This window comes from Spermophilus citellus, assembly GCF_964194105.1.
Source record: "Spermophilus citellus genome assembly, chromosome: 15".
Lineage (NCBI taxonomy): Eukaryota > Metazoa > Chordata > Mammalia > Rodentia > Sciuridae > Spermophilus > Spermophilus citellus.
In genome coordinates, this window is record NC_138195.1 from 65,874,029 (window position 1) to 65,888,236 (window position 14,208).

Genomic DNA, 14,208 nt, shown 5'->3' on the forward strand with positions numbered 1-14,208 from the left:
TTTTTTGTCAGAACTTTAAAATATTAACCAAAAGAGAATATTGTCCATATCCATGCACCCACTGAGGAGCTTCATGATATATCATCATCTTGCCAGTCTTGTAGAAATCAGTGCTATACATCATCTCAAATGGAACAAGATCACAATTTCAGATGAGACACAGAGCAGTGTGTTGTGTAACCAAGGAGAATTATTAAGCAAAAGGTGAAGGTACACTCCCAGTACAGGAGGGCGGGTCATCCTGATCAGGAGCATCCCTCTACCCTGGTTTTGGGTTCATGCTGTCTTTATGACCAATATTGTCTGAATTTTGTTCTTCCCCTTTCCCTACCTCACATGATTAACAAACATGATTGACAAGCAGTGTCATTTAACTCTAAGTGAAAGGCACATGCGCTGTCCCAGCATACTCCTAAAAGCCCACAAAGAGGGTGGATGCAAAACTGCAATGCATGGCAATGTGCCAAACATTACCTTAGGGCATATTTTAGCTTAGTGTGCATGCACCTGGGGACCGGTTGGGATCAGTTTGACCCAGTGTGCTACTTCCAGAAAAAAACCACAGTTCTGACTGGAATTGGGCATTGGCTCTTGTCACCGGGTCTTGGGACCCTCCTTCTTGGTCCACCTCTTTTTCCTCTTCCTTCCTATGGGCTTGCTCATGTCTGTACTAATTACCCAACAAATAGACCTCGGGTGCTTCCTGATGTAGGGCACTGAGAAGGTTGTTTATGTTCTAATATGTACATTTAGAAAATAGAATCAAAGTGCCTCGAGGGGGCAAAATTGTGACATATGCAGTCTAGGGGAGAAATAAAGAATGTCCACGCACTTCTGCCCCTTTCAATGCTTTATTCACTCAAATTACTCAATACAATTTCATTCTATAGGTTCTTAATCAAGAAAATGACAATCCTTAATGCTAGGCACTGCAATAGACATAATCAGTTCACAGCAAACAATTCTAGATTAATTCTAAGCACTTCAAAACACACTAAAGCATGATAGGCTAATGACAGACATTCCCTGTGCGTGCTAAATTCAAAAGTCTTAAGCCTTTTTGTCCAGCAGATGCACACTCACTCAGACCGCAGTGACCAGGTCGAGAACCAAGGCAGGCTTTTCCTGGCGTAGAGTGGGCAGCTGGTTGAGGAGAAGGTTGTAGGGAGATGTTGCGGCTCTCATCAAGGTCCAGACGAGGCAGTAGAGTTTGAGAGTGGTGAGGATCACACAGAGGCTCAGGAAACGATGACAAGTGATGGGATGTCAGGTCCTCATCAGGCTCTCCAGCTCGAGGGCATCCTTGTTTCAGCTGGCTGAAACCTTGTTCATCAGCTCTATTATTTATAAATTTTGGGGCTTTTGACTCCCCTTTCAATCTTTATCAGCTACCACTGGCTTTCTCAGTGACATCTTTTATGGTGGGGTCAGAAACTTCTGGTCTGGTGGTCTCCACCCTGATCTTCTCAATGAAATTTCCCTCTTATCAGGGAGGACAGCCTGCCAGGGGCTTCACTCTGTTTATCAGGGTGAGGGGAAGTAACTTGTTTGTGACCATACTGGAGGTATCTGTGGGTGTGCCTGGTGAGACTGCAGGTTTCAAACTGGAGTTTTTAAAATGGAGTTGCTTAGGCTCAGGCCTAAGGCCATCCTCACACAAAGTTTAAAGACTCATAAAAGGGACATTTAAGATGACTGACAATTTTAAAAGAGAACTATATATAAGTAAGTTCTGAATGTTTATACTAGAGAAATAGGCCCCAGCTTAAATTTGTCATGTGTCTGACAAGAGTCACGTATCATAGTACTGTGTTCTCCATTCCAGGATACAGGATTTTTGCCTGTCCCCCTAATCCTTTACATGATGACAGCTGGCTATTTTGTGGCAAAATCTCTGGGTTTATAATAGAAAAGCTTTGAAAAATAAGCCAGCAGATAGAGTGGCAGAAGGACATAACGATGGGACTGGGTATTCTAACTGCTCTCAACATATAGAATACAATGAGCAGTAAAAATCCTCAGTGAGGTAACACTGTCAGAACAAATACAATACCCATTATTACTCATATAGAGCAAGAAACAAAATTTTACTTGGATCACCAGGATCCTCAGAGAAATTTCTTGGAGAAAAAATAATGCAGGGAACTCATTAAAAGTCACCCAAATGAATCAAATAAATTGAGAATGTCTGTGAAGTGTATTTCCAAAACTTTAGAAATGCATAGAGAATTAATTTCTAGTTTACAAAATATAGGACCATTGTTCCGAGAGCAAATAACTATATTAATTTGGATCTTATTTGTTCAATTTAAATTTGTTAAGCAAAGGGTCATTTCTCATCCTCGTGTTAATATCTTTTTCTTCTACTATCATTTCTCCTTATCTAAACATGCTCCATTATTTCAAAGAGAAATGTGTACATTTTTTTTATTTTCTAAATTTATTTCAATCTATGTATCTCTCATCTAAGGCCATATGCTTTTTTTTTTCCTATTTAATTTTGGCGAGAGATGTCATTGGGAGGGAGAAGTAAATCTATGTTCCAGATAGAAAATTTCTGCCTCAGTTATTACAATTAGTCTGCTTAGTGGCCTTACAGTTTATAACACACTTCCATATGTCACTATCACATTTTACCATAATCCCAAAAGGAATGTAGGACAAGGAAGAATATGGCCAACCAGATCACCCAGGACATTCAGACGACAAAACTGAAGCTCACCAAGTTGAGGGACCTATGGATATCTGAGCTGGATACTGTCAGGTCAGTGGCGGTGACTTAGGAACAAAGCACCAAGTAGCCTGAGTGTGCGAAAGAAACATCAATCAGGTGCCTGCAAAAACGCCAGTCAGTCAGCAGGATGTCCTGGCTAATCCTAGAGTTCAGCCAGCTCCCCTGACCAACTCCAGCAGGACAAGGGACTCTAAAAATCCCTTTTCCTGTCCCAAGCCCTTCGCTTCCTGCCATAAGCCCCATAAAATTCCAATCAGGTCGAGCTCCCACGCGGTTTCTCCTCAGACCCTCCTCCTGTCCACTCTGTCGGTCTGATTGAGTTCGGATTAGTAGTGAGTCTCAAATAAAGCCTCTTTCTCGGCCTTTTAAAATCTGCTTCCTTTGTTCGACACTCGTTGTCTGACCTCACAGATACATCTTCTGAAGCTGAAGTCATGGAAGGTTAACATGCTTTTTGATAAAACAGTCCATAGCATTAACTAGTTGGACTCAATATGATGTTTCCATTTTTGAAACAAGTAATATTATAAATGAAGGTCCTTACTCCTACATACCTGCTATAGCTGGAGTTGCAAAGTAAAATGTCAGGAAGGTTAATGAATTAAGTGAAAGATAGCCAAAATAAAGAAAATGATAAGAAGGCAATTGACATTAAGTTTCAGTGCAGCAGAGCCTAGGAAGGGACGGTGAACTGCCTCCAGACAACTGGAGAGGCTTTCTTTATGTAGAGAAAATAGCCAAATCAGTTACAATTGGTACTATTTATGTGATATATTATGTTTATTGACTGGCAGATTTTGAACCATATCTGCATCCCTGTCATGAAGCCACCTTAATCATGGTATATAATCTATATAATCTTTGTAATGTGTATTGAATCTGATGTACTAATATTAAAGATTTTTGCATCTATGTTCATCAGGAATATTGGTCTGTAGTTTTCTTTACTTGTGGGGCCCTACCTGGGTTTGGTGTCTAGGTGATTACTGACTTCATAGTTTGAGTTTGGGAATATTCCCTCCTCTTCTATTTCATTGAATAATTTGAGGAACATTCACATTAATTCTTCTTTAAATGTCTGGTAGAGTCCAGCTATGACTCCATCTGGTCCTGTACTCCTAAAGCTCAGGAAATAATAACAAGAATTAATAAATGGGATAGCATCAAATTAAAAAGCTTATGTGCAGTAAAGCAAACAATTAAGAGCATGATTAGGGAGCCTATAGAATTGGTTCCAAGTGCTGTCAGCTTCAGATGGAGGTCTCTTGTGTGTATGTTAGGGGTGGAGAATAGTGTCCTTGACTGGCACATAAAGGGGGCATTTCATAGGGACGGTGCTAAGTCTTAACTGGACTCTGCTCTTTGTACACTCTTTCTAAAAAGGTTAACAAATTCTGTTTGTTTGGGTGTGTGTGCAAACGTGTGTGTATCAGCTTCTTCTTCTAATCTTCTTATTCCAAGTGTTCCTTTGCTTGTCACATATTGAACAGAATAATCTAAAACCTAGATTTTATATTATCTTCTATTTTAGAAGTTTGATAGTATTTCTAGAAATGTTGGTTCTATTTTGTTGGCTAACTATCATTAGAACTTCAAGGTATACAGGAAAAGTAACACCCATTTATAGTCTTGTCATTTTGATAGTGGAAAAAATATTTGAACTTCTTTTTAGGGCAAGTCACATGGCAGAAAGAATATCAAATATTTGTGGTTGCCTTGGGAATCTCAGCTTCTAGATATTACTGATTATGGAAAGATGGAACATATTCAAGATGGAGCAAGTTGATAAGCAAGTCATAGAACACCAGACGGCCTAAGAAGAGGGTTAGAAGGACTTTTAGATGACCTATGAAAAATATAGATTCCTAGTCGTCTTTTGTTCCATTTATGATAACTATAGCCTTCTTTCCAGAGGGAGAAATGTAGCTGAATGCTTTATATAACCAAGTGCTTTTCTTGTTCATTAATATTAGTTGTAGGAAAAACCAGTGTTGTAATTGACCATTTGCCAAATTGTCCATAAGGCAGGGTAGGTATTACAAGTCTAAGAACACCGAGACCGGGACATCCACTTTCTTGTATTCCTGGATCTTTCTTGGAACAGCCTCTGGCATCTAATGACATAGCACTAGTTACTCCCAAATTCAAGTTCCTTAGCATAAACAGACGTTATGGAAACACTAAAAATATCTTACGTGGCTTGCTTCCAGCATTCCCAGCACTGACTCTCCCCAGCAGCTCTTTGTCCTCACCAACCTCAGAGTCCCGGGGACTCCCGTGAGAGCTGTTGACTTGTGTAGAGAATGAGGCTCTCTGAAGGTTGGGAAGGTCTAGGGGGAAACTGTCCCCCCCGCAGTTCCTTGGTGGACCTGGGAAGTGTCAGTTCTGGAGGCCGATAGCTGTATGGCCTTCTGGGTTCCACACTGTCTCTGTCTTACCCTCAGGAAACATTTGACATCCACTCAGAGAACCCAGGCCTATTAGAAAGCAGCTACAGCCCCAGTTCTCTTTCCTCTGGAGTTGACAGACAATGAAGAAGACGACGGGTTCCTGTTGGGGAGGAAGCAAAGCTGGAGGCTGGGGTAGTGCCAGGATTTGAGCACTAGGGTCTGCAAAGCTCAGAGTTCCTCCCACTGGACTCCATCAGGCGTGATGGGGATGGAGATGTTGCAGGAGCACAGGCCCATGGGTACATGTGTGTGAGGCACCAGGTGACAAGAATGGGGCAAGGTCAATTGAAATTATGGGGGTTGACAGGCCCTCCTGAGTCAGGAAACTCAGGAAGCAGGCTCTAAGCTGCCCATCAGAGACTCATGGAGCTGAGACCTCTTTGAGATGATGTAGCAGCCGCCCAAATGACCAGAAAACACTTTGGCTTTCATCCTCTTTCATCCATCTTTCATTCTAAAAATTCAGCTCTTCTCTGGCTCTATTACTCTATCTGCATCTCAGCTGCCTTCACTGGACACCTTCCCTCCGTTTTGATGTGCTTCCAAGAAGGTCCCTTCATCCAGGCCAACTCCACTGATTTTTTTAAAAAAGAAATTAGAGCAGTGTTCAAGATTAAGTTACTTTCCAATCCTAATTCTGCTTCTTTTGAAGAGGCAACTTAACTTCCGTGTGCATCAGTTTTCCCATATATAAAATGGTGTTGATATTAGTACTTAGATTAAAGCTTTTAGTGAAGTAATGGAAACCCAGCCTGCAGTTGGCTTCACACAGCAGTTGCTGTTGGTACAGGATGGAGCTTTCCAGGAAACGGAGGCAGTGCACCCCACCTTCAAACCTTGATTCTTGTGATCAAGTCATAAAGATTTCAGATATGTCACTCAGAGTAATAGGCAATGAATATATTAGAAGGGATGGAAAAGCATAAAAGGGACACTTGAGGGAGAGAGTCCTCTTAGAGAGGAGAAGGACTGCATGCCTCTCCTGTATTCCAGTTATATCGGGGATTTCAGAGAAGTTTCCAGAGAGTCCTATCCAGGGTGACATCATGAGTTTTGATAGCAGGATGACATCACACTTTCAAGTCTCCACTGCCATGGCAACTCTAGGTCACTTTGGCCCATGCTGACTTGATCTAGTTGGATTCTTAACCATAATTCTTTCAGATTTGTGGTTAGAAGAAATCATCCTTATCTCCCTGAGTTCTGGGATCTGGTCTGTGAAAAGGGTCACCAAAGTCTTCCCATTCAGGGTAATTTAGTTCCAATTATTGACATTGCAGGCCTGCATTTCTCTTGCAGGGAAGAGGTAGTTTGCTGAAGAATGTAACATACCCTGTCTACGTAAGCCAGGCAAAGCTGCAGGTAAATTGCTTCTTAGAAAAGAAACCATGTGGGGATCAGCACAGTGGGCCCGTCTTACAGATTTATTCCCTTAACTTCTTGTTCCCATCACTCATTTCTGTCTGTCACCTGTCGCTGGAACAATCTATTTTGACCAAGATCATAAGGTCACAGAACACAGGGTTGACCACAAAACCAAACTAGCAACTTGTGAGGCAGAAACCACCTATGACAACTTTTCTCAGAAGGTTGCTATGTCATCTGGCTGCCCTTTGCTGAAGGAAATAGGCAGGTGGGTCAGTGAGAGGGATTGGTGTCATTTTCTCCTAGTAACTAAAAGCATAGAATTCCCAGAATCAGACAAACTTGTTCAAATTTCTGTTCTCTGCTTACTATCTGTGTGACCACGAATTCTCTGCTAATATTTCTGACCTCCATTTCCTCAAGTGCAATGTAGACTGACAATATCTACACTGTTGTGAAGATTTCATGAACATTGCACATAAAGCTCTTAGCAGGTGCCTGACCCAGCAAGCACCCAACACATGATGAGGAGGAAGATGGAGAGGGTAATGGGAGGTTTTCTTGGTCTGGAGTTCTGTGGTGCTGTTCTTGTTATCTGAGGAGGTAGGGAGGAGGCAGGATGAGACTTGCTACTACTGGTGAAATAGGTGCTTATCTGAGGGTCTCATTTTGAGCCTCTCTTCTACTTCCTGATCCCTAATGTCCTCCTGCTGGGGGCAGGGCCTGAGTGTTGCCTAGAACCCTTTGTTCCCAACTCTGTAGGAATGGTTTGCCCTTCTCTTTCCCACAATGACTCCAAAGTCCTGTTATATTCTTATTTCAGTGTTTAGTTTTCTTTCCTTGATTGTCCTTATCTGGTTTTGGTGAGAATGTAATACTGATTTCATAGAATGAATTCCGAAGTGTTCCATCCCTTTTTATTTCATGGGATAATTTGAGGAGTATTGGTATTATTTCTTCCTTAAAGGTATGATAGAATTCAGCTGAGAATCCATCTGGTTTTGGACTTTGTTGGAAGGTATTTTATTACTGTTTCTACTTCATTCCTATTTATTGCTCAATTTAGGATTTCTGTTTTCCTCTTGATTCAATGTTGGCAGATTGTATGTTATCTATAAATATATAATTAGAGATGTTTTTGCTCATTTTGGATGTTTTTATTTCTTCTTTAATCCTGAAGGATAGCTTTGCTGGATATAGCAATCTTGATTGATAGTTAATTTTTATTTTAGGATTTGGAACACTCATTACAAGTCCTCCTGGCTTTTAGAGTGTATGTTGAGAAATCAGAAGTCATTCTAATTGATTGCCTCGTATATGACCTGACATTTCCCTTTTGAGGTTCTTAATCCCATCCTTGTTCTGTATATTAGGTATTTTAATTATAATGTGTCTTACAGAGATTCTCTTTGACCTTATTTATTTGGGGTTCTGGATGCCTTCTGTATCTGGATGTTCATCTCATTCTTAAGGTTTGGAAAATTTCTTGTTATTATTTCCATGAAAAGATTATCCATTCCATCAGCATGTACCTCACCATCTTCTTCATTTGCAATGATTCATAATTGTGATCTCTTAATGTTGTCTCAGAGCTCTTGATTATTCTAATCATGATTACTTATTTTCTTTCAATACTATCTGAATGTTCAAGGATGGTCACTTTGTCTTCCAGTTCTGAGATTCTGTATTTGGCATGGTCTACACTATTAGAGAGACTTTCAACTGAGTCTTTTATTTGGTTTATTGTGTCTTTGATTTCTAAGATTTCTCTTTAATTCTTTTTCAATATCTCTATCTCCTTAGTGAAGTTCTCATTCTTATCCTGTACCAAATTCCTTAATTTATCCAAGTGTTCTGTATTCTCTTGGAATTCATTGATCATTTTTAAAATCACTTTTGAGTACTTCATCTGATATTTCATCACCTTTAATATCTTTGGGGTCAGTTGATGGTGAATTGTGCTGGAAAAATGAAAGGTTCTCAAAGTGCTCTGTCTCACGGAAGAGACTGACACAGGTTAAGGGCTATTATAACACTGTGGGAGGGGTGCTCTGAGAGGAATGCAAAGGAGGGGATTGAGATCATCATTAGAGAAGGGGTCAGAGTCTTCAGGAAGACTTCCTGGAAACAGAGACATACAATGTGATTATCTTGAGCTTCAATTTCTTCATTACATAGAGTTAGTTAAAGAAGAGAGGAAAGAAGTATTTTAGGCAGAAGATAGAAGCAGGAACATTTTTCAAAGCTTAGGCTATGAAAAAAGAAGTACTGGTTTAGAAATTAACACAATAAATGCACCTGATTCTGGATTCTGTGACTGGCTAGCAGCATGGCCTTAAAATTATTGTTAAAGAGTTTGACTTTGATTTTCAGGGGCATGGGCAGCACTGGAGAACTTCACAGTGGTAGGGCTACATAATGAGGTTTGGGTTTTGGGGATGATCACACTAGTTTCAAAGTGAGCATGGATTGAAGAAGGGCATAGAGGTGGCCTCTCACCTCTACAAAAGGCCCCTAAAAAAGCTTTCGTATGAATCTAGGAAAGAAATAGAAGTGAATGGAGTTGAGAGATATTTAATGGTTAGAATAAAACAGAGTTTGGAAGGAGAAGGAGGGAATCAAGGGAAACGGGGGTGGTGGGGTGGGAGATGGCCTTTACTGAACAGATGATACAGATAAATTAGTGATGGGGGGGGGAATTAAATTTTTAACATGGTAAGTTTGGCTATAGAATATCAAAGCAAATATGTCCTATAGGTGACTGGCACTATAAATCTGGAGCTCAAAAGAAAGAAATATAGCCCAAGGGCTAGAAATACAGATCAGGGAATCATGTCTATAAATATTAGGGGGTTAGCCAGACATGGTGGCACACATCTGTAATCCCCATGACCAGGGAGGCTGAGGCAGGAGGATTTCAAGTTCAAGGCTAACATTGGCAACTTAGTGAGACTCTCAGCAACTTAGGAGACCCTGTCTCAAACAAAAACAAAAACAAAACAAACCAATAACCAAGGGCTAGGGCTATAGCTCAGTTGTAAAGAGCTCCTGGGTTAAATTCCCTGCTCCTCACCAAAGAAAATAAAGATTAGGGAGATGTAAGGACACCTATAATGATAGGGGTTTGGAGTTATCCTCACAGAAAGTAGGGAGTTGTCACTGTTCAGTTGGGAGCATATATATATATATATATATATCAGATGAAGCAAGTTCCCAAGATGGAGTGCCGGGAACATCCATATTTAAAGGGTATGGAGCAAAAAAAAAAATGAGTTAGCAAAGTAGGGATCAGATAATTAGGAGAGTTACTAAATGAGATTCCCACAATGGAGAGAGTTTAAGTAGTAGGAAATCCACAGGAAATGTAAATACTGAAATGTGTTCATTGGATTCAGCTCTAGGAGGTCACTGGTGGTATTTGTGAGAGCAACTTTAGGGGAACAGTGTGGCAGAAGCCAGATGCAGTGTGTCGGAGATTGAGTGGGCTCCAGGGAGGTGGAGTTAGGAATTACATAGTGTGAAGAGAAGCAAAAAAAAAAAAAATCATGTTGGGGAAGTCAAATTATTAGAAGTGATGTGGCAGGGATCAGCTCCCTGGGGATACCAGAGGAGAGGTGGTGGTGAGACAGGAGAGTAAACCATATAAAGTACCATATAAAGCTCTAAGAGGATGTGGCCTTGTCCCACCCATCTTGAGAGGATACAGTGTGGCTCCAGTACTGTTTCTGATGACCAAGTATTGTCCTTGCTAGCTGTCCCATCCCTAAGGAGGGCTCTATTGGCATCATTTCCAAAGGTCAGTTCTGGTACAAAGACTTTCCCAGAAGGTGGAGTAAAATTTTCCTCTCAAACTCATATGTCCCTCAGGGTCTTTGGGTTTTCAGGAATTTCCATAAAGAATTCCAACCATTTTGGCAGCCATTTCCTTGTACTGTAACATTTGCAGAGACACTTTTCCCTGCCCTCAGAACATTATTGAATTCCAAAGGAAAGAAAGCATAAGGAATCATTCAGTGTTGGCCCTCCCCAAATTGGATTCCTTGTCTGGCTGCACCCTCTTGCGTCAGTAGGCCTGAGTAAATGGGTAAGCATAGATGCTGAGAGCCATTGCCAAGATGCTGAGAGCCACTGCCAAGTAGGAATGATGCATCGAAATTTTCTTGTCAGCCTACCCCATGTTGCTTAGAGGAAGGACTCTCCATTGTGGAAATGGGCTTGTCTTAGACTCAGCTCATTTGCAGTGACATTGCATGTATGCTTGAGTAGGTGACTTTGCTCAAGGACCAGGGCGGATCGGGGTTTAGGGCAGATCAGGTTTTAGGGAGTATCCTGCTCCTTGGGTTTAGGGCGGTTCCAGGTTTAAGGTGTACCCTGCTGGGAATAGGGTGTATCCTGCTGCCTCAGGCACGCCCGCTCCTTGAGTTCCCGTTGAGTTCTCGTGGGATTCAGAGAGTATTTGGAATTCAGAGCCTAGTGGAAGTGTGGATTTTGCCCAGAACCTGTGTGTAGAGTGTGGGTGACAGTTCGAGAATAAAGAGTTGCTGTTTGAATCTACAAGGTGTGAGTGGCTCATGATTTTGTGCCCAGCCAGACTGCGGCACATAGAATCGGGAATGGGAGCATGATGTCCATGTCATTCCTGTGGTCTCCACATTGCCTCTACATTCTATAGAGAATCTATAACACCTCAGGGATAAAAAGTATGAGACTCCTGTGAAACCCAAAGTGTAAAAGCTGGCTATAGAAGGCATAATGCCTTTTTATTAACAATACCAGCTCATTTTTATCTTATAGAAAAATTGACATGGCAAGACAGCTTGGAGAATATGTAACCAGTGAGTGAGGAGTTAATTTGACTTATTTAGAGGGGGTGTTCTTCATTGCTTTGGAGAAAGAACTTTCAGGGAAATGACTCATTTACACCCATTGGCAGGGCACCTTCTCCTTCAGGTCTTTAGATATACACTGACAGACTGCTTTCACTGCCCTTGTATTCCATCATATGATCCCACCCCAACCATATTCCTATACTCTTTCTTCATTCAGGGTATAATGTTGAGAAGGACACTGCTTTCTTAGTCATATCATAGATTTGATGATATGAGTACTCTACCACAAGACTGAACAATTTTTTTAACTTTCTGTTTTATTAACATATTATAATTGCATATAATATTTGGGATCATTTTAACATAATTATACAAGCATGAAATATAATTTGCTACAATTCAATTACCAGTACTTCTTTTTCCATCCTGCCCTCTGAGAATGAGCTTGGTCAAATGGCTTGGTTTTGTCAATGGGACGTAGATGGGATTGAGAAGGGGTATGTCCTGGTTGAAGCCATAAGAGACATCCTCTTTCTCTGTCACTCTCATGAGCCTCTACATTCATCATGGGAATGTGTTCCAAGAAGCCACTGGGCAGGGAAAATAAGAAATAAGGTAATGGGCCTGATCCAGACTCACCAGCAGGAGTAGAGGTTCTCAGCTGACTTGCAGACCTGCAAACATGAAAAACTTTGAGGTTGCAATTAAAAACCAAACTAATACCAACTTATTGGAAGCCGTCTGTGAACTACGGACATTGTTTGACCTATTAAGGCAAGCAAGCTGCTATTCTGGGCACTCTTGGATGAAATTCCCTGGTTTGAGAAAGCCTAGATCATGCTGGCACCCTGACCTAGCTCATAGCTCCAAGTACAAACACTGCCCTCTGGAGGTGGGCACAGCCTGCCAAGCACTGTGGGGAGCCATTCTGACATGTGATTGGGTGACTCCCGTTAAGGGCCTGAGGCACTCTGGCTGTGTCGGAGTTATCCCGACCCTTTCCTGATGAGAGAGCCCATCCGTGTGGGGGTGTGCGTAACCACTGACCCTGGAGACCCAATCACTGACCCTGACCTTGGAGTACAACCCCCCCTCAACCTTCATTGGATGGAATTCTCCCCTGAATCTCTTGTCCCCCCAAATAAAAGGCTGATCCCCGGCGTGTTCGCTCTCTCTCTCTCCTGCTAGCCCAGAGTAATCCTCGCTGCCCTGCTGGGCGGCTGGAGGCAGGGAAAAGAGGCGAGCCGTCTTGGACCTAGCATTAAAATAAGGTACTGTCTGTGTGTTTTATTTTGATCTCTTCTAACTAACTGAATGCCAGAACCTCATTAATGAAACCACTGCGCAGGCCGCGTGGTAGAAAGCACCAGACCCTAACCCATTTACCCCAACACCTATCCTGTTGTTCATGAAAAAGCGCCCTACTGATTCCCTCTAGTGTGTACTGCTATATATAAAGCAAGCACAGCATTTTCCCTTTGTTAGAAATCAAACCCATCTGGTCTGCTCAACCTGTCATGCCCCTGCTTTTAAAATATTTCTGGCTTTCTGTGTTTATTTTGTAATTCTACTTTCATAGCTTTTATTTTGAAAGCAGCCCATACCTGTGATGGGTACTCTCTTTACCCACGCAGGATGCACACAGAACCAGCTGAAAGAATCGTATGGTTAATGAGTGCAGCTAATTATTAGCGACTATCATTCTCTAACCAGATAGTAAATACTGAAAGTTGAATTGGGACCAGACCAATTTGGGTGAAATTCAATTTATCTTTCAAATTGAGAATGGGAATATATTTTAATAGTACTTTTACAATCATGTGGAAAACTGTTATTTTGAGAATCCTTACAAGACTGATATTTATTTTGATGTTCATATTTGCATTTTGAGGAATGCAAACATCAATAATTATCTTGTATTATATTTGAATCCAGGTAAAATATTCCCCAGGACTATCATCAGTCATGTTAGCCCATGTAACAGGCATCTCTGTGTTCACATGAAAGCAGCAAAACTTCAGGATTCGGGTGACATTCTCATCTAGGATCTTAAAGGCTATTTTAATAATAATGTTAACCTACATATAACAAATATTATAACAAGAATATTACAGCATCTATAGCTGTGTAACACAACCCCACAACACACACATGCAAGGGGAAAACAAAGGCTTATCACCTGTCTTTTTAATTTTGAATGTGTTTTTAGATGTGTATTACTCAAGTGGTAATCACTGGTCACACACAGCTAGTGTTAAGCACTTGAAATTTAAAGAGTCTTAATTAAGGTGCCCTGTAAAATGCAATACACACATCAGATTATGAAAACTTAGTATTATATTAATAATTTTTTATTGATTACATGTTGAAATGAGAATATTGTGGGTTCAGCACTTTGTTAAACTCTCCTTGGTCACCCAGTTTGAAGTATGCATCTTGTTTCTTACAGGAACCTTGACTAATGTAACAATAAAATGAAGTATAGTTTTAAAAAATTCTACTAATATTACATTTTATATTTATAAGAATTGAATTAGTTGAAACCCTTCTCTCCCCCCACTCACATACAGCCTAATTGAATAACTTCATTCATTCATTATTTATTTATTTATTTTGCTGTTGTTGTAGATGGACATAATGCCTTTATTTTTTATTTATTTTTATGTGGTGTGAGGATCAACCCAGTGCCTTCCTCATGCTAGGCAAGCACTTCACTACTAAACTACAAACCCAGCCCCAACTTCATTTATTTTGTCTACAAAGGAATCACTTAGCTGATTTCTTTTCCCTGAGGATTCACAGAAAAAAATTTCCCACTTTATAGGGAAAT